Source organism: Leopardus geoffroyi, chromosome C1, assembly GCF_018350155.1.
Source record: "Leopardus geoffroyi isolate Oge1 chromosome C1, O.geoffroyi_Oge1_pat1.0, whole genome shotgun sequence".
In the NCBI taxonomy this organism is placed as follows: Eukaryota; Metazoa; Chordata; class Mammalia; order Carnivora; family Felidae; genus Leopardus; species Leopardus geoffroyi.
In genome coordinates this window covers 176054078-176081082 of record NC_059328.1, presented here as the reverse complement: position 1 = coordinate 176081082, position 27005 = coordinate 176054078, and the positions used below count along the sequence as shown (strand labels likewise).

The 27005-nt window shown below is 35.2% G+C and overlaps 1 long non-coding RNA gene across 1 annotated transcript; it reads left to right on the top strand.

Moving 5' to 3' along the window:
• The first annotated feature begins 2556 nt into the window (after positions 1 to 2556).
• Positions 2557 to 26935, top strand: LOC123599207. The gene is made up of 5 exons (XR_006713040.1): positions 2557 to 3995; positions 4518 to 4611; positions 10465 to 10532; positions 12051 to 12169; positions 25942 to 26935. It is a non-coding gene; the product is annotated as an uncharacterized LOC123599207 (long non-coding RNA).
• Positions 26936 to 27005: the final 70 nt, after the last annotated feature.

The window sequence follows — 27005 nt, the reverse complement described above, 5'->3', positions numbered from 1 at the left end:
GCATTATGCAAATGTTCACTGGGTAAAACAGCAACAGCAGAGTAAATTCTGGTTCTAATAAAATGATAGTTAGACAAAAACAATTGTCATTGGATGGAAAATTCATCGCTTGGATTATTTCAACTTAGCAAATAAGAAATGTCAAATGTTTGAGCAGCTAATAGGCTATATAAAAAGGTCATATATGGAGATTTAACGAATTATGCAAATAAAACCATAATTTTTCAAACATCACCTTTCACCACCTCATGAACTTCTGACGCGAAGATGCTGAAAATTGCATTATATCTGGTTTTATATTTCATTCTGGCTAGACTGTTCAGGGTTATTCACCCTGAGATCCAGCCCAAAAGCAGTGGATTGAAAAGCATCTACACCATACGTGAAGGAGTTTCATTGATTACACTTACAGCACCTTCCAGGGAGACAAGGGTCTGTCGGAATTCTCTCCAGGGCTGAAGGCATTGGCAGGGAATATTTTTGCACTTTCCCTGTACCTTTTTAGCACCACTGGCTCCACCCTTGCACTCTCCTGTTGCCGGGATCCTGCCCTCATGGTCAGGCCAAAGGCACAGGAAAAGATCATGTTCAACATCACTAATCATTAGGAGATGCAAATCAGAACCACAGTGAGATACCACCTCACACCAGTCACAATGGTTATTATCAAAAAGATAGGAAATAACAAGTATTGTCAAGGCTGTGGAGAAAAGAGAAACCCTGTGCACTCTTGCTGGGAATGTAGACTCGTATACCTGCTATGGAAAACAGTATGGAATTTCCTCATGAAACTAAAAATAGAGCTGCCATATGATTCATCAATTCCACTCTGGGTATTTATCTGAAGGAAACAGAACCACTCATTTGAAAAGATGTATGTGTCCCTATGTTCATTGCAGCATTATTCACAATAGCCAAATATAGAAACAACCAAAGTGTCCACTGATGAATGAATGGCTAAAGAAGATGTGGTGTGTATATACACAATGGAACACTACCCAGATGGAAAAAATAATGAACTCTTGCTGTCTGTGACAACATGGATGAAACCTGAAGGTTTCATGCTAGGTGCAAGAAGTCAGACAGAGAAAGACAAATACCTTATAATTTCACTTGTATGTTGAATCTAAAAAAACACAGCAAACATACAAAAAAAAAAAAATCCCATCGATGCAGAGAACAGATTTGGTGGTTGCCAGCAAGAAAGGGATTGGGAGTGGGCTAAATGGGATATGGGGGTCAAGAGATACAAACTTCCAGTCATAAAATAAATAAGTCACAGGGCCGTAACAGTACAGCACGGTGATAGAGCCAACAATACTGCATTGCATATCATGTAAGTTTATATGGTGATACTAGGACACTAGACTTACTATGGTGGCCATTTTGCGGTGTAGACAAATCACTATGTTGCACACATGCAATTCATATTATGTGTCAGTTATATCTCAATAAAAACAATTCAGATATTTTAAAGATCATCTCAATTTCAGAGCACTGAATATTCAGTTCTGAGGTGAATATTCTTCCCTGAAAATCAGGACAGAGGAAAATACGGCACACCGACATATCAGTTCAGCGATTTTATTTTAATATTTAATGAGTGTGTTTTGAGAAAGGCACAATGCTGAGCAGAGAGGGGGTTGTAAAGAAAACAAAGTAGCCCTTGCTAAATAGTTTACCAAAAAGCAGTCATAAAACATATTCACAAAACTATGATGTTTTGTGATTAAAGCAGTGTGTGTGACAGAAATACCAGTTCTCAGTAGGGACGGTATTTAGCTCATAGCTGAGGCTGAATATTTCAAACATATGGAAATACAAATGGAAGGAGAGGCATTCTAGATGGAGAGAATGGGGTCAAATATTCACAGATCATGAGCAGTTTCACAATAGTTCATGGGGCAGTATGGCTACAACCCAGCCGGTGCTAAAGCTAGATCATGGTCAGATTATGGGACACCCGGTGAGCATAGAAGTGTGGGTTTTATTCTGTAGGAAAGCCAATGGAGTTTCTTAATAGGAGGGTGACACATGAAGTAAATGCTTTAGAACCATTAATTTCTCAGAAACACACAGGAACAGTTAAACTGGGTAAAAATGTAGGCATGAAGGTCACTTCATAATCTTAAACTGCATAATCTTGAAATAATCAGAAACTGAAGTATGGGACTGGCAGCAGAAATGGAAAAGAAAGAAGGAAAGAAGGAACTCTTTGAGTGTACTACAATATATTCCTAAAATTTTATGCTGGCGATGCGTTTTAGTACTAGTTTGCTTGAATTGGGGATATACCAGTAAATTTCACTACTTTAAATTAGTGATAATATTTGGAAGTAAAATATATTCACGCATAATGTTACACAAATGGCTTAGATGTAATCTTTTTAAAATTTTTTAAAAATGTTTTATTTACTTTTGAGACAGAGACAGAGCATGAGCAGGGGAGGGGCAGAGAGAGAGGGGACACAGAATCTGAAGCAGGCTCCAGGCTCTGAGCTGTCTGCACAGAGCCCGACGCAGGGCTCGAACTCACAAACCACGAGATCATGACCTGAGCCGAAGTCAGAAGCTTAACCGACTGCCCACTCAGGCACCCCAGATATAATCATTTTTAACAGTTCAATAGATGGTAGTTTAGCAAAAGAACTTTACATTTAATAATGTATTTTTAAATTGCCATTAAAAATCAATACTTAATTAAATTAGAATGTGAGGGAAGGAGTTAAAGGTCTAGAGTAAGTAGGAGTAAATAATTTCATCATCATGAATCAGTGAAGATAAAATCAACAAGTTGTTATTGACGACTTACTTCATACTGCTTTTTGAGGATAAATAATATACCTGTAAAGAAACAATCTAGTTTTTAAAAATGGCTTCTAAGAAACCAAAGCTTTCATAAATGAATAAAAATTGAAAATTGAATAAAAATTGATAATAAATGCAACAATTTACATTATATCACTGGAAGGGAAAGTTAAAGCCTCAGCTACAGAGAAACTGTGAAAAATAAGTGATGTTAGACAAGTTAATATTATTTTTTTATTTAAACCTTTCTCAGTGGAACTATCCCCAAATAAATACTGTGTTTTACTATTTTCTTAAATCATTATGCTGTGCTATGTGCATATAGCTTGAGATTTCGTTGTGTGTAGTGTGGAGCATTGGACTAAGTAACTTGATTTTGCTGGATGGTGGCACTGACGTTTGCTCTTGTAGTCTTTATTTTTCCCACTGCTTTCTCCTTCTCATTTCTGCTTGTGCTGTTCTCCCACTTGTAACCATCATGTGACACTACTAGCCAAATAGATAGAGATTTTCTTTCAATCTTTTGCATTGGGCAGAGTAGGCGCTTTATTTCCTCTTCATTTCGTTCATTGTTGCTGAGTACTAAGGAACTCCTTCCTTGGCCACCAGATACTTTCTTCCTGGCATATTCCCTCCCATTACACTTGGGAGTCCTATTATGTGAAATAAGTAAAACCATGATGGGCCCCACTGGGGATATTCATGAGAACTCGAAAATACGTTTCTTTGGAAATGTTAACAGTACCATTGAACTTCCTTTTAACAGAAGTTATATGCCATTTTTAAAATTTATTCTTTAATAATGTCAAGGGAATAAACTTTTATTTTTCCTGTTATTAGTCATATTACTATTTTTTAAAATTTTCTCAACAAAATTTTTTTCACACTTCTTTCTTGGAAATTAGATGATTGCAGAACTGGGCCTAGATGCTAAGTCACTTCGCATTCAATCTGGTTCTTTTTATTTAACTGAGAGCCACTCTTCCTTTTCTGTGTCTGCTTCAGTGAAGAAAGGAGCAGATCATCTGTAAATGCCCCATCCATTCTTTATTGCTAGGAGTTATACTGAAGTTTTGGAACCCAACTGCCAATCACTTTGAAAGTATGGTTACATGAGTTAATGGTGAGCATGATACCATGAGTTTTGCTTTAGATAAATTATTTAGCTTCCTATGGAGATCAAAATGGTAACTTTATTTTTATTACTCCCTGATAAATGGTGCATTTAGTCTGAACACAAGGTTTCAGAATGATATAACTGTTAAAAAAATATCAAGGATTAATGTGATCCTCATATAATTTTAAATGACTTTTTTTCTCATTCAGCTGTTGAATAAAACAAGGAGAAAAATAAGTAACAAATAAAATCTTGGTTCCATAAAGCATGAACTAATTGGAAGTTAGTTGAATAACATTACATTTGTATTAGTTCATTCAACTGAATAACTCCTCAGATATATTTTCTGAATAAAGTTTAAATCTCAAAAAGTGAATCAGGTAATTTGTACTTTAAGTTTCTTTATAAAATATTTCAAATTTTAATTCCTATGGGATTTTTGAGGGAATCAAAATTTTCCCCTTTTCTTTTAGTTTTTATTCCAAATATACACAGGTAATTATTATTGCCCCACACAAGGTAAATAAATTTTAGTGCAGTGTCCTCTCCATTCCTCAGCAACCACAGTGATCTCTTCGTGGTCACTCAACAGGGTTAACACAGCCTCGAGGCATCATCTGAGCTTATATCATTCATGAGACAAGAAGAATATACCCGCGTGGCATCAGAAGTGGTCCAGATTGATGGTCAGTATAATCATACTCAACCGAGTAAACGCTGCACAGAACCTGTTGGTAATAATAATCCCAATCATTTGCATTAATCGACTTTAATCCTCACAGCAATTCTTTAAGGGGGGTGCTCTTACCTTTTACAGAGGAGGAAACTGAGGTCTGAAAGGTTAGTCACATGTCCAGTGTGACACAGTTCACATGTGATAGAACTGAGTTTTATCCCCTGCCTGCAAGTTCCACAGTTCATGCTCTTAACCACCATGTGGTACTCATTTCACTCTCATGTCACATAGAAGGGATACTCACTGGAGCACAGTCAGAAAAAAAGAGCTTTATATTCCATATGTTATTAAAATGTATCTTTTAGAGACCCATTAAATAGTTCACATCAAAACTGTTTTTAGGCAATTTCACTCTACTGTAACTTTATTTCAACTTTATTTCAAGTGTGGAATTTTAAGAAAAAGGCAATTTTGTGTTTGCGTCTTTATCTCCAATATGTTTTGGCACTTATAACACAGTCTGATCCTAAATTCCTTTAAGAATAAAATAGAATTGTTTTTTTCAAGCATACTCATCCGTTCTCATTTTATTACTGTTCTGTACTTCAAACACACTTCCAGTTACCATTAAATCCCACAATTTCCACCCATAACATCTGGATAAATGCATATAGATTCTATGCCAAAGAGCCATAGTGCATGAAAAAAATACTCTTGGCATTCATTAAGCTTTTCCATTTCTTTAAAATTAGGCTTTACTCCTCTGGTAAGCAGAGATGAAAGCATGTAATTAGCTAATTTTTTTCCTACTCAGTGTGATATTTGCTATTTATTTTCTATGCCAATTCCTCCCCCCAACACGTCTGTTGCTTCTCTTTGGGATTGAGAAGCTTCCATCCTAATGATACTTAAGGACTCATTATTTTCCTTTATTGTGTGTAAAGAACCATACGTTCCATTTTCCTCCATGCCTTACTGATATTCTGTTTTTTAAAGGATTTAACATGAGTACTTGGATAGGATATGTTTGAAAGTTCCATGTTTTTGCAAAGTATACTATTTTGTGATATGTTTTATATTTTGTTGCCTAGTTGAAAACTCCCTGTCCACATGATCAAGAAGAACATATAAATATTGTATCCCATAGATGTACTTGCCAGTATAACTTGCCTGAGAAATAAAACTAAATATTTGACAAGTTAGAAATTTTTATCACTTGAGAAAATTCTTTCTGAGGGTTACAATAACCTTGGATGTCAGAATTATTCACAGACTTCTAAATGATGCAGAATTCTGGAGCTCTTTAGTAAAACTGGAAGGGACAGAATTATATTTGTCATTAAACTCCATGAAAATTTTGGTAACATAGATTTATTGGCTTTCAACCCTCTTTCCCCCAGCACTTTATTAGCAAAAATATAGGGAGAGTACCAAATAGAAGTTTCACCTTGCTTACGAAACCTTATTTTAGTAACAAACCTGTACCTGAATTTTAATGACAGATACTGTTGGAAAGCAGTGTTTATTTCTGCATTGTGAACTATGAGTATTAAGGATTTTAGCTATTAAATGTTAACTTCCATGTTATCAAAAGCATAGCTTACTTTGTATTAGGCTTTGGCGGGGGGCGGGGGGGTAGGGGAGATCATCACTGTGATTTAATTAAATCTATCTGTGTTTAAAAGCAGATTGGGGTGCCTGGGTGGCTCAGTTGGTTAAGCGTCTGACTTCAGCTCAGATCATCATCTCACAGTTTGTAAGTTCAATCCCTGCATCCGGCTCTCTGCTGTCAGCACAGACTCTGCTTTGGATCCTCTGTCCCCCCCGCCCCTCCCCTACTTCCATTCTCTCTCTGTCTCTCAAAAATAAATAAGCCTTTAAAAAAGTAAATAAAAGAATCAGACCTATAAATACAGAGAAGAAACTGATGGTTGCCAGAGGGGAGGAGGGTGGAGAGATGGGTAAAATGGGTGAAGGGGGTTGTGGGCCATATAGTCTTCCAGTTACGGAATAAATAAGCCACAGGAATAAAAAGCACAGTGTAAGGGATATAGTCAATGATACCGTATTAGCGTTGTATAGTGGCAGATGGTAGCTACACTTGTGAGAACAGCATAACATATAGAGAAGTTGAATCACTGTGTTGTACACCTGAAACTAATGTAAGAGTGTCAACTATAATCAAAATAAATTTTTAAAAAAAATTTAATGAGCAAATCTATGTGTTTGGAGAGGGGTAAAATTTATGCTTCAAGGAGACAGGGATTTTCTTATATCTCCATTCCCCCACCTTAGCATTTTCCTTATAATTCTTTTCATAAGCAGTAGAAAAGCGATAACTTTATTTTAATAATTGTAAATTGACTTTAACAGTACTGATGATGAGTGACAGGGGATGATAATTATCATTCAATTCACTTGTTGACTGAGTTCATTCCGACATCAGTTTGTGTGAAATAATAAATGCTTGATTTTCAGCATGTAGCTTTGGACAACAACACAGCAAACAAAACATCTGGATTTCAGGTTTGAGACATAATTAAACCATGAGCTGATTAGTCAGTCAATAAAGCAGTTAAAAATATGAAAGAAAATTAATTTTATATTACTTTTATTTATACTATTTCCAGTGTTCCTCATTCCATTGTATAGTAGATTCAAGTTTTTATCATATACATTTTGCCCGAAGGACTTCTTTTAACATTTTTGTTGTGGAGGTTTATTATAAACTCTTGTGTTTTTTTAACCTGAAAAAATCTCTTTCTTTTTTATATTTAAAAGTTATTTATGCTAGAGTATTCTAGGTTGATGTTTTTTTCCCCCTTTAGACATTTTAAAAGAAGTCACTTGATGATCTTCTGGCTTCAATAACTCCTGATGTAAATTCTTGAAAAGTCTGCTGTAATTTATACGCATATATTTATATATATGATATGTTCTTTTCTTCTGACTCTCTTTAAGATTTTCTTTTTATCTTTGGTTTTCAGTTCTTTTCTTTTCTTTTCTTTTCTCTTCTTTTCTTTTCTAAGTAGGCTCCACACCCAATATGGAGCCCAATGCAGGGCTTGAACCCACAACCTGGAGATCAAGACCTGAGCTGAGATCACCAATTGGATGCTTAATGGACTGAGCCACCCAGGTGCCCCTGGTTTTCAGAACTTTGAATATGTTTGTCCAGGTGTTTTATTTGTTTTATTCCACTTGGCGTTCTGTGAATTTTTTGATCTGTGGTTTCATGTCTTTCAGTATTTTTGGAAAATTCTCACTCGTTAACTTACAATACTTTCTTTCCACGCTTTTTCTGTTTTGTGATTCCTATTATAGCAATATTAAACTGATATTGTCCCAAGTTCTTTCAAGGTTTTTTATTCTTTTTTAAAATTCATTATAATTTAGCATGGTTAATTGCTATTGAACTATTTTCATGTTTACTCATTCTTCTGTTTTTGGCTCTCTTAAGTCTATTAATAAGCCTGTCAAAAACATTTTTCTTATCTCAGTTACTGTGTTTCTTATATCAAGCATCTCCCTTTGATTTTTTTATAGAGTTCATCCTAATAAAATTTAAAAGCTGTTCTCATAATTTTTTTCTTTATGATACAATACATGCATGTTTTCCACTTTTTTAACAAGAGTTTTTAAGTACATTAATCATAGTTAATTTAAATTTTCTGTTTGATAGTTCCAACATCTGGGTCCTATATGAACATAGGTCCATTAGTTGCTTCCAGTGTATCTTAACAGTATATTGTTTTTCTTCTTTTTTGCTCTGCAATTTTTGTTGAATGCTGGCCTTTGTGTGTAAGACAGTACAAAATGAGATAAGTATTGTTGATGTCTGAAAATAGACATGTCTCTTTTTATGCTAGGTTCTTAATGTGGCAGTGTGAGTTAATTTAGTTATAGGATGAGGTGATTTGGGGTTTTGTTGTTACGATTTCACCACTGTTCCACCTTTAGGTTTAGACTTTCTATATATTGACTCATCAGAAGTGTCTCCATGTTCTTGCCCTTCTCTCAACAGTACACTGATTCTGGTTATCACACACCTTTTGACAACCTGGTGATGGGGTTGGTGGTGGTGAAAGGGTTCTTTCTTGTCCTGCTTTAGTGTCAGTCTTAGGCAACCACTCTGCTCTGGGATGTTGGGATTTTCTTAGTGACCCTACCACTCTACCAGTTGCAGAGAACCTCTAAAATTCTGACTTTGTCTTGGTTTCAAAGGCCTTTTTTTCCGTCTTTCTTTCTCTAAGCTGCAATAGATTTCCACATGTTCCTGAAAGTTACCGGGTTTTCTGCCCCTCACTCAGTGGGATAAGACTTCTGTCCAAGTGGAGAAAGGCCATAATAATCTAAGTGGGGCTTTGTGTCTTTTGCATAACTGTTGCCACTTTCTCCACCAACACCTGATCAAACAGGAGGCAATCTCTAATTTTACCACCTGACCCATGTCTTTCTCCCAAGCAGCCAGAGATGGGAGTGGACAAAAGTTTGAGATTAAGTACAATCTTCCCTTATGTCTATAACTCCAAGGATTCTATACTATTGTTATACTATCCAACAGCAGCATGTAGAAGTTTGTTAAAATGTTTAACAGTGTTCTAACCAGTACTTACATCTTGTGTCTCTTTGGAGACACCTGTATTTCCCTAGACTTGAGACTTCTTGATTTTCCTGTACCTCAGTATTTTGATGGATTCAAGAAAATTTATGAATTGGTAAATTATCCAACTTGTCACTGTTGGCATGGGAGCTATGCTCTTTTAAGCTTTCTACATCCCAATACAAAACCAAAGCCCTTCTTAATTGATTTTGAATATATGACTTCTAGGATTAAATAAAGTATATGAGCTACACTGACAATTTATTAATCATAACCCATAAACTTAAAGTATAAAATTTCTTTGACGCATTATTAATCAACATAAATTTTCCTTATCTTGAACATCCTTAGAGTCGCTAAATAAAAAGTGGAAAAATTAATGATGCAGAAAATATTGGATTACTGAGCAAATAATTGGACCATTTCACATGTGGCATTCACTCTTTGTCTCATTAACTCAGTATATGAATGATGAAATCATTGCTTGATTTTTTTTTAATGGCAAAATTTGAGGTTGAAGAAACACATAAATGCCTTTTCAAGGTCCTAATTTTTTTGAGATTATAATAAAAAGTGGTGTGTTTAATGCATGCTAATGATTTGAAATAATTATCCAATAGCAACAAACTTGCTTTAAATCAATTTTAATCCATTTTGAATCACATAGGATGTTTTAAATTCATAAGTTGTTATAATAAATTACAAGTTAGTTCTTTAGTCAGATACTAAAGTAATTTCAACTATTTTCTGGCTGAGCCACAAATGATTCAAATACTTGTGATTACAAAATATAGACATTATTCATTTATTTTATTTTAGAGAGAGCACCCTCATGTGAGTTGGAGAGAAGGGCAGAGGGAGAGAGAGAGAGAATCCTAAGCAGATTCCATACGCAGTGCAGGACCCAATGCCAACCTCAATCCCATGACCCTGGAATCATGACTTGAGCTGAAATCAAGAGTGGGCACTCAACTGGGTGAGCCACCCAGACACCCTGACATTATTATTTAAAATATAATGTAATTTTCAGCATTTAAACATGTAAGCTTTGCACAAACTGTTTCACAGTTTCATTGTAATTTCAATCTAAAGTATATTGGAAAAACAGGAAATAAGACTGGGAAGAAATGATTCTCTCTTTAAAAAGTTTACAAGGTGATAGAAACTGAGTAGAAACAGATTTTGGATTAAGAAGTATAAACATCTTTACACTTCGACAGTTTTTTCAACAGATATTCATATAATGTCTTCTATGTCCAGACAGCGTGCTGGGCGCAGGCAGAGACAAATGTCAAGGACACCGACACAGTCCTAAGAGATCAAGAAGTGTAAGTATGAATTCATAACAAAGATGGTTGGCCAAACACCAGAAACAAAGCCAAAAGCTAAACAGACACATATGAAAGAAAACAAAGTCTACTTTATTCATATTTAAAAGCCCCTAAAAATCAGCAAGAAAAGCTAAACAACGTAATTAAAAATGTGCAAAGTGACATAAATATTATACCTAAAAATATTATACCTAAAAGGAAAAAAAATCATTTGTTAAACTTGCAAAAACATATGTAACCTCACTTGTAATAAGAGAAATTGAAAATTAAGCTATAAGTTGTTATTTTTCACCTGTCACAGTGGTAAAATTTTTAAAAATTGTTACAAGGAGGAAGAAAAAACAAGCCCCTCAATATATTTTTGCTGGGAGAGTAAACTGATATAAGTGTTTGGATATCATTTTGTCAATATCAATCAAAGAATAAATATATATAACTACTTCCAACAATTCATTTTACTCTTCAAGTGTCCAGGGTTATATGAATATGAATATATACTGGAGCATGTTTACTGATAATAACCAAGATATGTGGAAACGTATCAAATATCCATTAGTAAGGAACATTCATTGCATTATGTATATGCAAAATAAAATAAGAATACATCGCTTAATGTATCAAATATGTCATTGTACATTCATATAGGAGAATACTATGCTGCCAGGAAAGCAAATATTGTTTTTATGGAAACTATCATGGAATTATCTCTAAGATATTGTTAAGTGGGATATGTAAATTGTAGAACATTATAGAGAATATGCTGCAAGCTTTATAACAATAAAAATATATGTCAGTGTGCTTTTATGTGTTTAAGATAACTTATGTTTGTATTTGCATGAAACACTTTTGAAGGATCCAAAACAAAACTAAATTAATTGTTATCTCCAGAAGGAATCTGGGGATTTGAGGAAATATTGAGAAAAACTTTATTTTACCTCATGTAACCTGTCTCCCTTATCAAATACATGTTATACATAAAATTATAACAAAAGATGTTTCAGTAACACAGGTAGGAGTGCCCTAGTTTTGGTAGTAAACTCAGATGCAATTAAGAAACAAAACCAATGGGTGCCATTTGGATATGAGTAGTTAGAAAAAAATATATCTGGGGCGCCTGGGTGGCGCAGTCGGTTAAGCATCCGACTTCAGCCAGGTCACGATCTCGCGGTCCGTGAGTTCGAGCCCCGCGTCGGGCTCTGGGCTGATGGCTCAGAGCCTGGAGCCTGTTTCCGATTCTGTGCTTCCCTCTCTCTCTGACCCTCCCCCGTTCATGCTCTGTCTCTCTCTGTCCCGAAAATAAATAAACGTTGAAAAAAAAAATTAAAAAAAAAAAAAAAAGAAAAAAATATATCTAAGATGCTATATGTTTTTGGCTTACTATCTGCCTGGCCTCATGATCAAAGTCTATCAAATTCTGTCACATTTGCAAATAGTTATTTTATTTTTATCCATTACCCATTTCTAAAGTTTCATTGACATGCATGACTTTACTTGTTTATCTTTATTTGCACTTAGAGAAATGTATCATATTTACAATAATCAAATATAAATGAGAAGTCTGTGTGCCTATCTGACAGTGAATGGCATTATCCATTGGTCCAGAGGGAACAGCAGGACCAGGCACTCCTCTTCAGGTATGTTAGTAGTTGGTAGATCTCAGGTACATTAGTGGATCTCAGTCTGGGCTGTGAACGAGAGTGGGGGTCCTCAGTGCAGATTCCTGGGCATATATCTATTTTTTTTTCTTTTTATTTTATTTATTTATTTTTTATTATATGAAATTTATTGTCAAATTGGTTTCCATACAACACCCAGTGCTCATCCCAAAAGGTGCCCTCCTCAATACCCATCACCCACCCTCTCCTCCCTCCCACCCCCCATCTATTTACATCTATTAGAATTTTTTTTGTTCATGAATTAATTACTTTTTAAAATACTCCTTCTTATAGAATTATTAGAAGATATCTATTGTTAACATATTGCAATCAGCAAAATATTTTTTATAGGTAAAATTTTTATAAATATTGAATACGTAACTTATACATTAGCATCTGTTATAACTTATGACCTATATCCAATCTGCTATATATCCTGCACAGAATATAGTGACAGAACCAGTGATAGATGTTTCTATTCCTTACCGCTCGGGCATGTCTGTCTGAATCCACTTCTTCCACTTGGCAAAGATCTTTTTTTTTTTTTTTAAGTTCCAACATTAACTATTTTTAATTCATTAGTTTGGCACACTATGATAATAAGTAATATGGAACATATTCTATACCTTAAGGACTAGCCATAAAATTACAGACAGAGTACATTTCTAAAACAGTCCCTTCAGTGGGTCTGAGCCAACTGTGATTCACCTGAGCAAGGATTACCCACAGAAAGCTATGCTTTCATTTTCTTCTCACCCTCTTTTTCAGTATCACGCTTTACCAACCAGGAAGATATAAATAAAAGGGCACATCCCTATCTTTTTCTCATTCAACTAACATTTTTCTGAAAAAAAAGTATTTAATAACAAAGTTTCAAGTTTATTTTCTAAAGTTTGAAAAAAAGTTTGCTCTTTAAGGAAAGCCAGGGGTAAATCTTTTAAATTATAATGCCTAGGGTTTTTTTTTTCTTTCTAAAATTTTAAGTTGTTACATAATGGATTCTTTCTGAATGGGGTATGACAAAGTATCATGATGTGAATTATTCATCTCTTTCATGTTGGCTAATGTTGTAAATCTGCAACATCTTATTATATAAGTTACAGTGAACAAAGAGTTGGTAGAATTTCCTAAACATAGGGAAAATAAAGTAAGTATTTCAAAATGTTTTTTGAAATTTATGAAACTTTCTTTTTAGGAATTTAGCTAATTTTAGGACATAATCTGGCAGTTCTTTAATCATTAAATATAGGATTACCATATGACCAGTAATTCTACTCCTAGTTATATACCCAAGAAAGATGAAAACACATGTCCGCACACACACAAAAAGCCTGTTCACCAGCGTTCATAGCAGCATCATTTATAAAAGCTAAAAGGTAGAAACAACACAACCACTATCAACTAAAAATTAAAAAAACAAAATGCAGTATATCCGTACAATGGGAGTATTTGTCCACAAAAAGGAACACAATAGTGATACATGATAAAACATGGATCAACCTTGAACACATGTTGCTAACTGAAAGAGGTCAATCACAAAAGACCAAATATCATAGGATTCCATTCATATGAAAGTCCAGAATAGTGAAATCTATACCGGTTGCCTAGGGCCGGGGGATGAGGGAGTAACAGCTAACGGGTACAAGGTTTCTTTTGAAGTCAGGAAAATGTTCTGAAATTGACTGATAGTGGTGGTAATGATTACACATATCAGTGAATATACTAAAAAAAAACCCCTTGAAATGTATATTGTAAATGAGTGAATTATACGGCATGTAAATTATATCTCAATAAAGCTATTTTTTTAATTAAAAACAAATAAAGAAAAGAGGAATCTGACACTGGGCCCATCAAGACTGGTATCACTCGCTATTCCAGGTTGTCATTAGGATCAAAATCTTCTAATCATCCACCCCTTCCATGTGGTTTTGATCACTATGATCTAGATATGACTCCTTCACCTCTATCTCATGACCACATTCCAGTATGAAAAAGAAGCAAATAATATATAGCACCTACAACAGGAGAGTAAAAACTTACTCAGAAACCCTCATTGTTTTGCCTTTAGGGAAAGAATTAAGGCCGTCTTTAGCAGCAAGAGAGGTGGGGAATTTGGTATCTTTGCCTGGATACCTTTCTACATCAAATAAAACCTGCAGAAGTGTATGTTAGGAAGGCAGTTTTCAGAACATGTCACAAATTTGTATTAATAAGAGATATTTGGGGAGGAGCCAAGATGGCAGAACAGCACAGAAGTTTTTTGCGTCTCGCGTCCATGAAATACAGCCAGACCAACACTAAACCATCCTACACACCTAGAAAACTGATTGGAGGATTAACACAACAATCAGCACAACCTGAACCACAGAATTCAGCAGGTACATGGTGCGGAGAAGTGAATTTGGGGAGCAAGAAGCCGCTGAGGGTAGGGAACCGCTTTTGCAGGCAGAGAGAGGACGGAGACTGGGGGGGGGGAGAATACGGGAATAGCACCCCTCCCCAAGAGCAGCTGGAGAGAAAGTGGAAAATTGGAAACAGCCGCAGGGCCTAAACTAAAAAGGGAGAAAGGAGAAAGGAGAGGGTTTAAATTCCATTAAGACTATAAACAAGGGGAGTGCAAAGGCTGCAACTCTGCAGCTTGATACCTGGTGAGGCTCTGGTGGAAAGGGCGAATCCCCAGGAACAGAGTGGGGTCCAGGAGGTTCTCAGGCCACATGGGAAAAAAGCGGTTCCACTGCTGGAAGGACATTCGGTAGAGACTGTTGAAGCCACCTAGTCCCAGCAGACCCCAGAAAATGGCCACATTCGCTGGTGCTGGAGCAAGGTCGTTGAGGGTGAAGCCTGGTGCCAGATGTGTGTTGTGATTTTCCATAATCCCTGAAACGCTGCTGCTACACTAACTCGCGAACTTTTTCTGGGGCGGGCTGGCACCTGGCTGCAGTCTCTGGGCACCAGCAGCAGCAGGGTCCAGCAAGCGTTCCTGGGTGCAGCCGACATTTGGCCATTGCTCATTCGTCCATTGCTAGGTGAGACCCTCCAGCAGAGGGGCGGAATGGGTCAAAGCCGCAGCCCTTCAGAAGTAAGGGGCCGGGGAAAACAGTCCCATCTGAGGCAAAACTTGGGACAGAGGTACTGCCTGGGGCCTGGTCACGGAGAGTGAAAAAGCAGGGAATGGACAAAAGCTGAAGACAAAGGACGGGTGCGCGATTGCTGATCTGGGAGAACAGACTGGGTGGCCGGGTGGCGCCATTTTTCACCGCTCCCGCGCATACGCATGCGCACCTACGAGCGCCGCAACAATCCACCCCAGTAGGATAGCAGCGCCATCTAGTGGAAAGCAGTGCTATTACACTGAGCCCCGCCCAACTGGGCCAACTTCGCTCTTCAAGAACACAAGTCTCACTGCCGGCTTAGTTTATGGACTGTAAAGTGCTACATAGACTGACTTCTAGGGGAAAATGAAGTAATTTCAGTCCTACTTCAATCTGTTAGCAGGTTCATCTATTCAATTTTCTTTTTCTTTCTTTCTTTTTTCTTTTTCTCTTTTACATTTCTTTTCTTTTTCTTGAATACAGAAAGAGAAAAAATTCATTTTTATTTTCAATTTTTATTAAAAATATTTTCCTTTAATTTTTATTACTATATTTTTTAATTTGTGTAAATTTTTTCAAAATATTTTTACTTCCATCATTTTATTTTAGTCTACTTCAGTGTATTCACCTTTTCAAATTTTCAAACAATTTCCTTTTTATTTATTTTTCTTTCTTTTTCTTTTTTCTTTTGCTTTTTTCTTTTTCTTGAATGAAGAAAGAGAAAAACTTCATTTTTACTTTCAATTTCTATTAAAAATATTTTATTTAATTTTTTTACTATATTTTTTGCTTTTATGTAAATTTTTTCAAGTTATATTTTACTTCATTTTATTTTAGTCTAGTACAGTGTATTCACTTTTTCAAATTTTCAAATGATTTCCTTTTTTCTTTCCTTTTTTATCTTTTTTCTCTTTTTGTTTCTTTTCTTTTTTCTTGAATACAGAAAAAGAAAAAAATCATATTTATTTTTAATTTTTATTAAAAATATTTTTCTTTCATTTTTCTACTATAGTCTTTATTTTTGTGTATATTTTTCAAATTCTTTTTTACCCCCATCATCTCATTTTAGTCTACTTCAGTGTATTCATTTTTTCAAATTCTCAAACTATTTCCTTTTTTTCTTTCCCCCCCTTTATTCTCTAATCTGTCAAACCACTTTCAACACCCAGACCAAACACACCTAGGATCTAGCATCATTTATTCAATTTGTGTGTGTGTGTTATTTTTTAATTTTAACATTTTTTTAAATTTAATATTTTATTTCAATTTTTCTACCTCATTAATTCCTTTTCTCCCTTCAATATGACAAAACGAAGGAATTCACCCCAAAAGAAAGAGCATGAAGAAAGGACAGCCAACACAGGATTTAACCAACACAGATACAAGCAAGATGTCTGAACCAGAATTTACAATCACGATAATAAGAATACTAGCTGGAGTCGAAAATAGATTAGAATCCCTTTCTTCAGAGATAAAAGAAGTAAAAAATAGAATGAAATTAAAAATGCTATGACTGAGCTGCAATCATGGATGTATGCTGTGGCGGCAAGGATGGATGAGGCAGAAAAGAGAATCAGCGATATACAGGACAAACTTATAGAGAATAATGAAACAGAAAAAAAGAGGGAGATTAAGGCAAAAGAGCACGATTTAAGGATGAGAGAAATCAGTGATTCATTAAAAAGGAACAACATCAGAATCATAGGGGTCCCACAAGAAGAAGAGAGAGAAATAGGCATAGAATGGTTATGTGAGAAAATCATAGCAGAAAACTTTCCTACCTTGGGGAAAGACACAAACATCAAAATCCAGAAAGCACAGAGGACCCCCATTAGATTCAACAAAAACCGACCATCAACAAGGCATATCATAGTCAAATTCACAAAATACTCAGGCAAGGAGAGAATCATGAAAGCAGCAAGGGAAAAAAAATTCCCTAACCTACAAAGGAAGAGAGATCAGGTTTGCCCCAGATCTATCCACAGAAACTTGACAGGCCAGAAAGGAGTGGCAGTATATATTCAGTGTGCTGAATCAGAAAAATTGCAGCCAAGAATTCTTCATCCAGCATAGGCTGTCATTCAAAATAGAAGGAGAGATAAAAAGTTTCCCAGATAAACAAAAATTAAAGGAGTTTGTAACCACTAAACCAGCCCTGCAAGAAATTTTAAGGGGGACTCTCTGAGGGGAGAAAAGATGACAAAAAATATATATATATATATATACATATATATACTTCAATATATTTTAAAAAGCAACAAAGATTAGAAAGGACCAGAGAATACCACCAGAAACTCCAACACTACAAGCATCATAAGGACAATAAATTCATCTCTTTCAGTACTCACTCTAAACGTCAATGGACTCAATGCTCCAATCAAAAGACATAGGGTAACAGAATGGATAAGAAAACAAGATCCATCTATTTGCTGTTTAAAGAGACCCACTTTAGACCTAAAGACACCTTCAGATGAAAATAAGGGGATAGAGAACCATCTATCATGCTAATGGTCAACAAAAGAAAGCCAGAGTAGCCATACTTATATCAGACAATCTAGACTTTAAAATCAAGAGCTGCAGAACGGCATTATATCATAATCAAGGGGTCTATCCACCAAGAAGACCTAACAATTGTAAACATTTATGTACCAAATGTGAAAACACCCAAATATATAAATCAATTAATCACAAACATAAAGAAACTCATCGATAGTAATACCATAATAGTAGGAGACTTCAACACCCCACTCACAGCAATGGACAGATAATCTGATCAAAAAATCAACAAGGAAACAATGGCTTTGAATGACACACTGGACCAGACGGACTTAACAGATATATTCAAAACATTTCATCCTAAAGCAGAATATACATTCTTCTCCAGTGCACATGGAACGTTCTCCAGTATAGACCATATACTGGGACACAAATCAGCCCTAAGTAAGTACAAAAAGATCGAGATCATACCGTGCATATTTTCAGACCACAACGCTGAAATCAACCACAAGAAAAAATTTGGAAAGGTAACAAATACTTGGACGCTGAAGAACATCCTACTAAAGAATGAATGGGCTAACCAAGCAGTTAAAGAGGAAATTAAAAAGTATGTGGAAGTCAATGAAAATTATAACACCACAACCCAAAACCTCTGGGACACAGCAAAGGCGGTCATAAGAGGAAAGTATATAGCAATCCAGGCCTTCCTAAAGAAGGAAGAAAGATCTCAGATACACAACCTAACTTTATGCCTTAAGGAGCTGGAAAAATAACAACAAATAAAACTGCAGAAGACAGGAAATAATAAAGATTAGAGCAGAAATTAATGCTATCAAAACCAAAAAAAAACAGTAGAACAGATCATGGAAACCAGAAGCTGGTTCTTTGAAAGAATTAACAAAATTGACAAACCACTAGCAAGTTTGATCAAAAAAAAAAAAAAGGAAAGGACCCAAATAAATAAAATCAAGAATGAAAGAGAAGAGATCACAACCAACACAACAGAAACAAAAACAATAATAAGAGAATATTATGAGCAATTATATGTCAATAAAATGGGTAATCTGGAAGAAATGGACAAATTCCTAGAAACATATACACTACCAAAACTGAAACAGGAAGAAATAGAAAATTTGAACAGACCCATAACCAGTAAGGAAATCGAATTAGTAATCGAAAATCTCCCAAAAAACAAGAGTCCAGGGCCAGATGGCTTTTCAGGGGAATTCTACCAAACATTTAAGGAAGAGTTAACACCTATCCTCTTGAAGCTGTTTCAAAACATAGAAATGGAAGGAAAACTTCCAAACTCATTCTATGAAGCCAGCATTACCTTGATTCCAAAACCAGACAGAGACTTCAATAAAAGGAAGAACTATAGACCAATTTCCCTGATGAACATGGATACAAAAATCATCAACAAGATATTAGCCAACCAGATCCAACAATACATTAAAAAAATTATTCACTACCACCAAGCGGGATTTATACCTGGGATGCAGGGCTGGTTCAATATCCGCAAAACAATTAACATGATTCATCACATCAATAAAAGAAAGGACAAGAACCATATGATCCTCTCAATAGATGCAGAGAAAGCATTTGACAAAATACAGCAGCCTTTCTTGATAAAAACCCTCAAGAAAGTAGGGATAGAAGGAGCATACCTTGCAATCATATAACCTGTATACGAATGACCCAATGCTAATATCATCCTCAATGGGGAAAAACTGAGAGCTTTCCCCCCTAAGGTCAGAAACAAGACAGGGATGTCCATTCTCACCACTGTTATTCAACATAGTATTGGAAGTCTTAGCCTCTGCAATCAGACAACACAAAGAAATAAAAGGCATCCAAATTGGCCAGGAGGAGGTCAAACTTTCAGTCTTTGCAGGTGACATGATACTCTATATGGAAAACCCTAAAGATTCCACCAAAAAACTGCTAGAATTGATTCATGAATTCAGCAAAGATGCAGGATATAAAATCAATGCACAGAAATCGGTTGCATTCCTATACACCAACAATGAAGTGACAGAGAAATCAAGGAAATGATCCCATTTACAGTTGCACAAAAAAACATAAAATACCTAGGAATATATCTAACCAAAGATGTGAAAAATCTATACACTGAAAACTATAGAAAGCTTATGAGAGAAATTGAAGAAGACACAAAAAAATGGAAAAAGATTCCATGCTCCTGGATAGGAAGAACAATATTGTTAAAATATCAATACTACCCAAAGCAATCTGCATATTCAATACAATTCTTATCAAAATAACACCAGCATTCCTCACAGAGCTAGAACAAATAATCCTAAAATTTGTATGGAACCAGAAAAGACCCCAAATAGCCAAAGCGATCTTGAAAAAGAAAACCAAAGCAGGAGGCATCACAATCCCAGACTTCAAGCTATACTACAAAGCTGTAATCATCAAGACAGTATGGTACTGCCACAAGAATAGACACTCAGATCAATGGAACAGAACAGAGAACCCAGAAATGGACCCACAAACGTAGGGGCAACTAATCTTTGACAAAGCAGGAAAGAATATCCAATGGAATAAAGACAGTCTCTTCAGCAAGTGGTGCTGGGGAAACTGGACAGTGACATGCAGAAGAATGAACCTGGACCACTTTCTTACACCATACCCAAAAATAAACTCAAAATGGATGAAAGACCTAAATGTAAGACAGGACACCATCAAAATCCTTGAGGAGAAAGCAGGCAAAAACCTCTTTGACCTCAGCTGCAGCAACTTCTTACTCAACACGTCTCCAGAGGCAAGGGAAACAAAAGCAAAAATGAACTACTGGGACCTCATCAAAATAAAAAGCTTCTGCACAGCGAAGGAAACAATCAGCCAAACTAAAAGGCAAGAGACAGAATGGGAGAAGATATTTGCAAATGACATATCAGATAAAGGGTTAGTATCCAAAATCTATAAAGAACTTATCAAACTCAACACCAAAAAAACGAATAATCCAGTGAAGAAATGGGCAAAAGACATGAATAGACACTTCTCCAAAGAAGACATCCAGATGGCCAAAGAACACATGAAAAAAAGCTCAACATCACTCATCATCAGGGAAATACAAATCAAAACCACAATGAGATATCACCTTACACCTGTCAGAATGGCTAACATTAACAACTCAGGCAACAACAGATGTTGGCGAGGATGCGAAGAAAGAGGATCTCTTTTGCATTGTTGGTGGGAATGCAAGCTGGTGCAGCTACTCTGCAACAGTATGGAGGTTCCTCAAAAAACTAAAAATAGAACTACCCTATGACCCAGCAATTGCACTACTAGGCATTTATCCACAGGATACAGGTGTGATGTTTCGAAGGGACACATGCACCCCCATGTTTATAGCAGCACTATCAGCAATAGCCAAAGTATGGAAAGAGCCCAAATGTCCATCGATGGATGAATGGATAAAGAAAATGTGGTGTGTGTATATATATAGTATGTATGTATATATATGGAGTATTACTTGGCAGTCAAAAAGAATGAAATCTTGCCATTTGCAACTATGTGTATGGAACTGGAGGGTATTATGCTAAGTGAAATTAGTCAGAGAAAGACAAAAATCACATGAATTCACTCATATGAGGACTTTAAGAGACAAACAGATGAACATAAGATAAGGGAAACAAAAAATCTTTAAGCTAGAGAAGATATCAGTAGAAACCCTGAAAATTAAAAAGCAAAGAGAACAAAGACTGGGGAAAGAAAACCAAAATATCTAAGGACTGTGGGACAATTGCAAAAGGTGTAACATATACATAATGAGAATACCAAAGGAGAATAAAGAGAGAAGAGAAATATTTGAAAAAAATAATGACTGGGAATTTCCCCAAAATAATGTCAGAAACCAAACTACTGATGCAGAAAGCTTTGAGAACACCAAGCAAAATAAATGCCTCCACCCAAAAAACCTACACCCAGGCATATCATTTTCAAATTATAGAAAATCAAAGATAAGGAAAAAGTCCTGAAAGAAACCAGAGGAAAAACACCACACCTATAGAGGAACAAAGATAACAATTACATTCAATTTCTCAGAAACCATACAAGCAAGATGGGAATGAGATCAAATAATTAAAGTTTTGTGGAAAAAAAATACCACCCTAGAATTCTGTAACCTAGAAAACTATCCTGTAAAGTGAAAGGGAAATAAAGAATTTCTCAGACAAACAAAAATTGGAGGAATTTATTGCCAGTAGATATGTCTTCTAGAAAATGTTAAAAGCTATTTAGAGGAAACAAAAATATACACCAGAAACTCAGATTTGTGTAAGCCAATGAAGAGCATCAAAGAAGGAATAAGTGAAGGAAAAATTAAAAAATTGTTCTTACTCTCATCTAACACATAACAGTTTGTTCAAAATAATAATAACCAACAATTTATTTGATTGCTATGCTTATATATATATATGTGTATATATATATATATATACTATATATGTAAGTACTATATATACTTTTATATATACATATATACAATTACATATAAATGAAATTAATTAATGAACCAAGTGATGGAAAGGAGGAATTAAGATTATTTTTGCTATTATAAAGTATTCATATTACCCATGAAATGATATAGCGTCATTTGAAAGTGGACTTGGATCAGCTGTAAGTGAATATGGCAAACTCTAGCAACCACTGGAAAAAGGTAAAAAAAAAAAAAAAGGGAATAAAATCAATATGCCAAGAAAGGAGAGAATATAGAATCATATAAAATGCTCAATTAAAACCACAAAAGGTAGAAAAAGATTGGAAGACAAAAACAAGAAGAAACATCGAGAGCAACAAATAGACAACAGTAACAAATATGGTAGCTATTACTGCAACCATGTCAATAATCACTTGGAAGATGGATGGTCTAAATGCATCAGTCAAAAGACAGAGATTGTCAGAATGGATCAAAAAACATGACCCAGCTATCTGTGGTCTATAAGAAATCCACTTTAATTGTAAAGACACATATAGATTAAAAGCAAATGGATGGAGGAAAATTTACTATGCTGACACTAATCAAAAGAAAAGTCAATCTTTATAAAAACAGAGGAGAATGGACATATAGTAGGATCTGATATCAGACACAGAGATAGGGTGAATGCCTGGTGAAGTAAAGAGGGCAGTATAAAAAAAGTGTTTAATCATAGCCTCCTATTCATTACGTTAGGAGAATTACATGATATATGTGTCTTGTACCTGCTAAAGGTCATTAATTGTTAACTATTGCTTTTATTTTTTTGATTATTATTACATCTTGAGGTCTTCCCATGGGTCATACCATGAAGGACAAATAAGGGTTCTGCCAGGATCAAGATTGTGTTCTCCCAATATTGTCCAGAGTCCATTTCAGTCTTCTTTACTTGTCAGTCTCTCTCTGACTATCTGATTGCTTAGCTTCGTGCTAGAAATTTAGAGACTTCTCTGGCTTAACTCTCTACACTCCTGAATTCTGTTGGTTTTTGTCCCCTAACTATAGGCATATCTGATTCCACAGTCTTGACCTGCAGGAACCTGTAGGCTATTACCAATTATATTTATCCTGCCTCTTAAATGTGTATTGACATTTAGAAATCACATATTCCATTTTCATTAGTTGGAAACTGCCAATGTTGAGGTCATTGGCTCTCTTTCATTTTGCAGGTTAGTAACTTAACTAACTTCAATAAATTTTATATTCTTTTATAGACATGACCGCATAACCACAGAGAGCTTTGTAAATACCAGCCCTATTAAAATCCAGCAGGTATATTTTAGCACACTTAAATTTGGGTGAGGGCACTGGAAATAATTAGTTTTCCTCTCCATGATGACACAATCCTCATTTACTACATGCACTCTGAGTAACACGTACCACCAATGGGAACAGTTCAAATTTTTAGTACACTTCTCTCAGAGGTGTATCAAAGCCAAAAATATTACTAACTAGTTCATGCCACACCCTAAAACAACCAGTGGTAAATTCTCTTGTGCTTTGGGGAAATAGATTTATATTTTATAATAACAATAATGGGCATCAACTAGTCACTTTCCATATCCATAGCATGAGGTCTGAATTATTATTTTAATTTATTTTATTCTATGTTTATGTTTTGAGTAATTGATTATTTTAAAGCATGCGGCCAATTATGTAAATTTCCTATTGTCCAGAAATAAATACCTAGAAAAGAAATGTGTGAGTTTATGCAGAACTGTGAAAATTAATCTCTGTGTTATCTTCTTTAAACATGTAAAAGCCTATAGTCTTATGGTCTCCATAAAGAATTCTCTGGATCCTATTTTTGTATATTTATTTTTTTAATATTTATTTATGTATTTTTGAGAGAGAGAAAAAGAGAGAGAGCATGTAGGAGAGGGGCAGAGAGAAAGAGGGAGACAGAGAATCCCAAGCAGGTTCCACACTCTCAGCGCAGAGCCTGATGTGGGGCTCGGTCTCATGAACCGTGAGATCATGACCTGGGGTGAAACCAAGAGTCGGATGCTTAACCAACTGAGCCACCCAGGCGCCCTATTTTTACATTTTTTAAAAGATACGTAAATCCTTTATCAGTTACCTAGAATAAGATGTGAGCTGAATGGTGACTCTATCAGCAAGGCAAATATAACTCTCCAAAGATCATTACAGTTGTCCAATTAATAATGAACCAAATGAAGTCAACAAAATAAATAATAAGGAAATACAATAAATAGTTACACACACATGGCCATGTCAAATCCTTAGAAAACAGTCCTTATGGAATTGTAAATTTCTACTCGGGTTCTCTAGACAAATAGGAAAATCCTAGCAACTCATTCCTCTCTGACAGTAGATGATATACAGTAACTTATATTTGCAGGACTTGTTCTTAGCAATGGATAACAATTCCAGAATCCTTCCTTTTATCTGGTAGGTCACATCTGTGTGACGGGCATTTTTAAAAAATATATTGTAAATCACATGAGAATTGAATTCACAAATGTTGTGTTAGAGTGCTAGTACTATTGTAAGAATTTGAGCCTGTTAGTTTTCATTCCTGCATCTTAAATTTTATTATTTGCTGAAGATGACATAAATAATACTGGTTCTGATTGTTGAGAATTTGAATAAAATAGCGAACGCTGAGTCACTTGTAAGTTCCTAAATGATATGAAATTGTGGTTATACAGGATATTTCTACAATAGCCCTTGCAGTACGGGCTGTGGATTGTAAAGCACTCCTTATCTTTGTGTGTCTGAAAATGTCTTTTAGGAGTTTTTTTTGCTATTTCACCCTATGTTCTGATACATTCTTAAAGCTCTTAAAGCTACAGTGGTGAAACTATGTATTGGGATAGAGTTTAATATAGGTTTCTCATATATGAGGATCAATAAACTCCACAGCAAACCTTAGGGGGAAAAATGTCTTCATTTTACTTACTTTTTTAGGTGATAGGTTAATTGAGTGTCAGATTCTGGGTTGATGGTTCTTTTGTTGATAATTGTTTTTTGTTGTGGGTTTTTCTTCTTTCTTTACCACCCATGTTTTGCTTCACAAAGAATTTACCCATTGATATTTATTTCTTTATCATCTATACCTTGCTTTGTGCTTTCAGTGATCACTTTCAGCCTGAAGTTACATGTCTTCAACTCTGCAAAAATGTCTCAACCATTTTCTTTTCAAACGTTTCTTTTCCTCCTTTTCCCCTACTATTTTCCTCTGGAACTCCTCTCAGAGCTATATTGACACATCTAAACCTACCCTCCATTTCTTGGACTGTTGTCAAATATTTAGCGTCTTTATCTCTTAATCCTGCATCCCCGGGAGTTCCTCAGGACTACTCTGCAGTCATTCAGTAGTGTGGTGACTTTCAGTGGTTCTATATTTCCTTTTCAGGGCACCCAATTGCTTCTTGTGTCAATTCTACCTATTTTTATAATTTTCATTCTCTGTACATTGCTGTTATTCATCTTTTTAAGAATCATAAATATATTTCTTATAAAACTGTTTTAGATTGTTTTATTATTAATTGATTTGGAGTGAACTTTTAAAAATGTTGATTTCGTTTGCTATCCATTTTAGCATTAGTTTTCTTCACATATTTTGGAATTTTGATTCATATAATAATATGTAACAGGAAGGTTTATGTCACTCATTCTTTGTCGTTATTTCCATGCAGATCCCCAGGCCTCACCAATCGGAACCAGGTCTTGTATTTGCAGTTCAAATGTTACATTATGTTAAAAAGTGCCAAAACTGGGGCACCTGGGTGGCTCGGTCGGTTAAGCGTCGGACTCTTGGTTTCAGCTGGGGTCATGATCTTGAGGTTTGTGACTTCCAGCCCTTCATTGCACTCTGTGCCAACTGTGCAGATCCTGCACAGCTCTCTCTCTCTGCCCCTCCCTTGCTTGTGTGCTCTCTCAAAATAAATAAGCAAACTTTAAAAAAGTGTCAAAATTATTATGTTAGTGATTGATATGAAAAAGTTGCTTTGAGGTAGCATCCCTTCCTTTATTTAGGAAAGTGCATTTTGGGAGCTGGATCTTATGATAGATTGGATTATTGTTCTCTGCTCATAACTGCTCCCTGTTGTGGAATTATACAGAAGCACATTTTGCCATGTGACAACAGTACCTCCCACTAGAGTAAATGAAGAATGTTTATCAAAGTAAATAAATGTGGTGACTACCAGGTGAATACATATTTTATTCATCATTATATTTGGTAAAACAACAACAACAACAACAACAAAAGACAAACAAAAAAATTATCCCACTTGAGACAGGTAATATGTATACAAATTTCAGAAATACTGTATTTTGAAATAAGAGAGATTTCTTTATTGTTACAGAAGTTAAAAATAATTAAATATTTTTAAATAATACACGATCAAATTGGCATATAGATTCTTGCCAGATTTGTTTCTTCCTAGAGGGTCCATGTATAACTACTTAGTGATTACTATCTCCAACATAAATTGCAGACTTTGAGATACTTAAGAGATTAATCATCCCAACAAAGTTCCAATATTTTTAAAGCAAGAACTTTAAAAAAATTAATTCTTAGCATTCCATATACACAACAGATAAAGATTGTTGTGATTACAATTTGGAGGGATTTTATTTAATTTTATTTTAAAGTACATACATAAAAATAGTTAAAATCTTTGTTCATGGAAAATATTATTCCGCAATTTCATTTTTTTCATAATATTTTTAGGCTTTTCATCAGGATTAGGTTCAT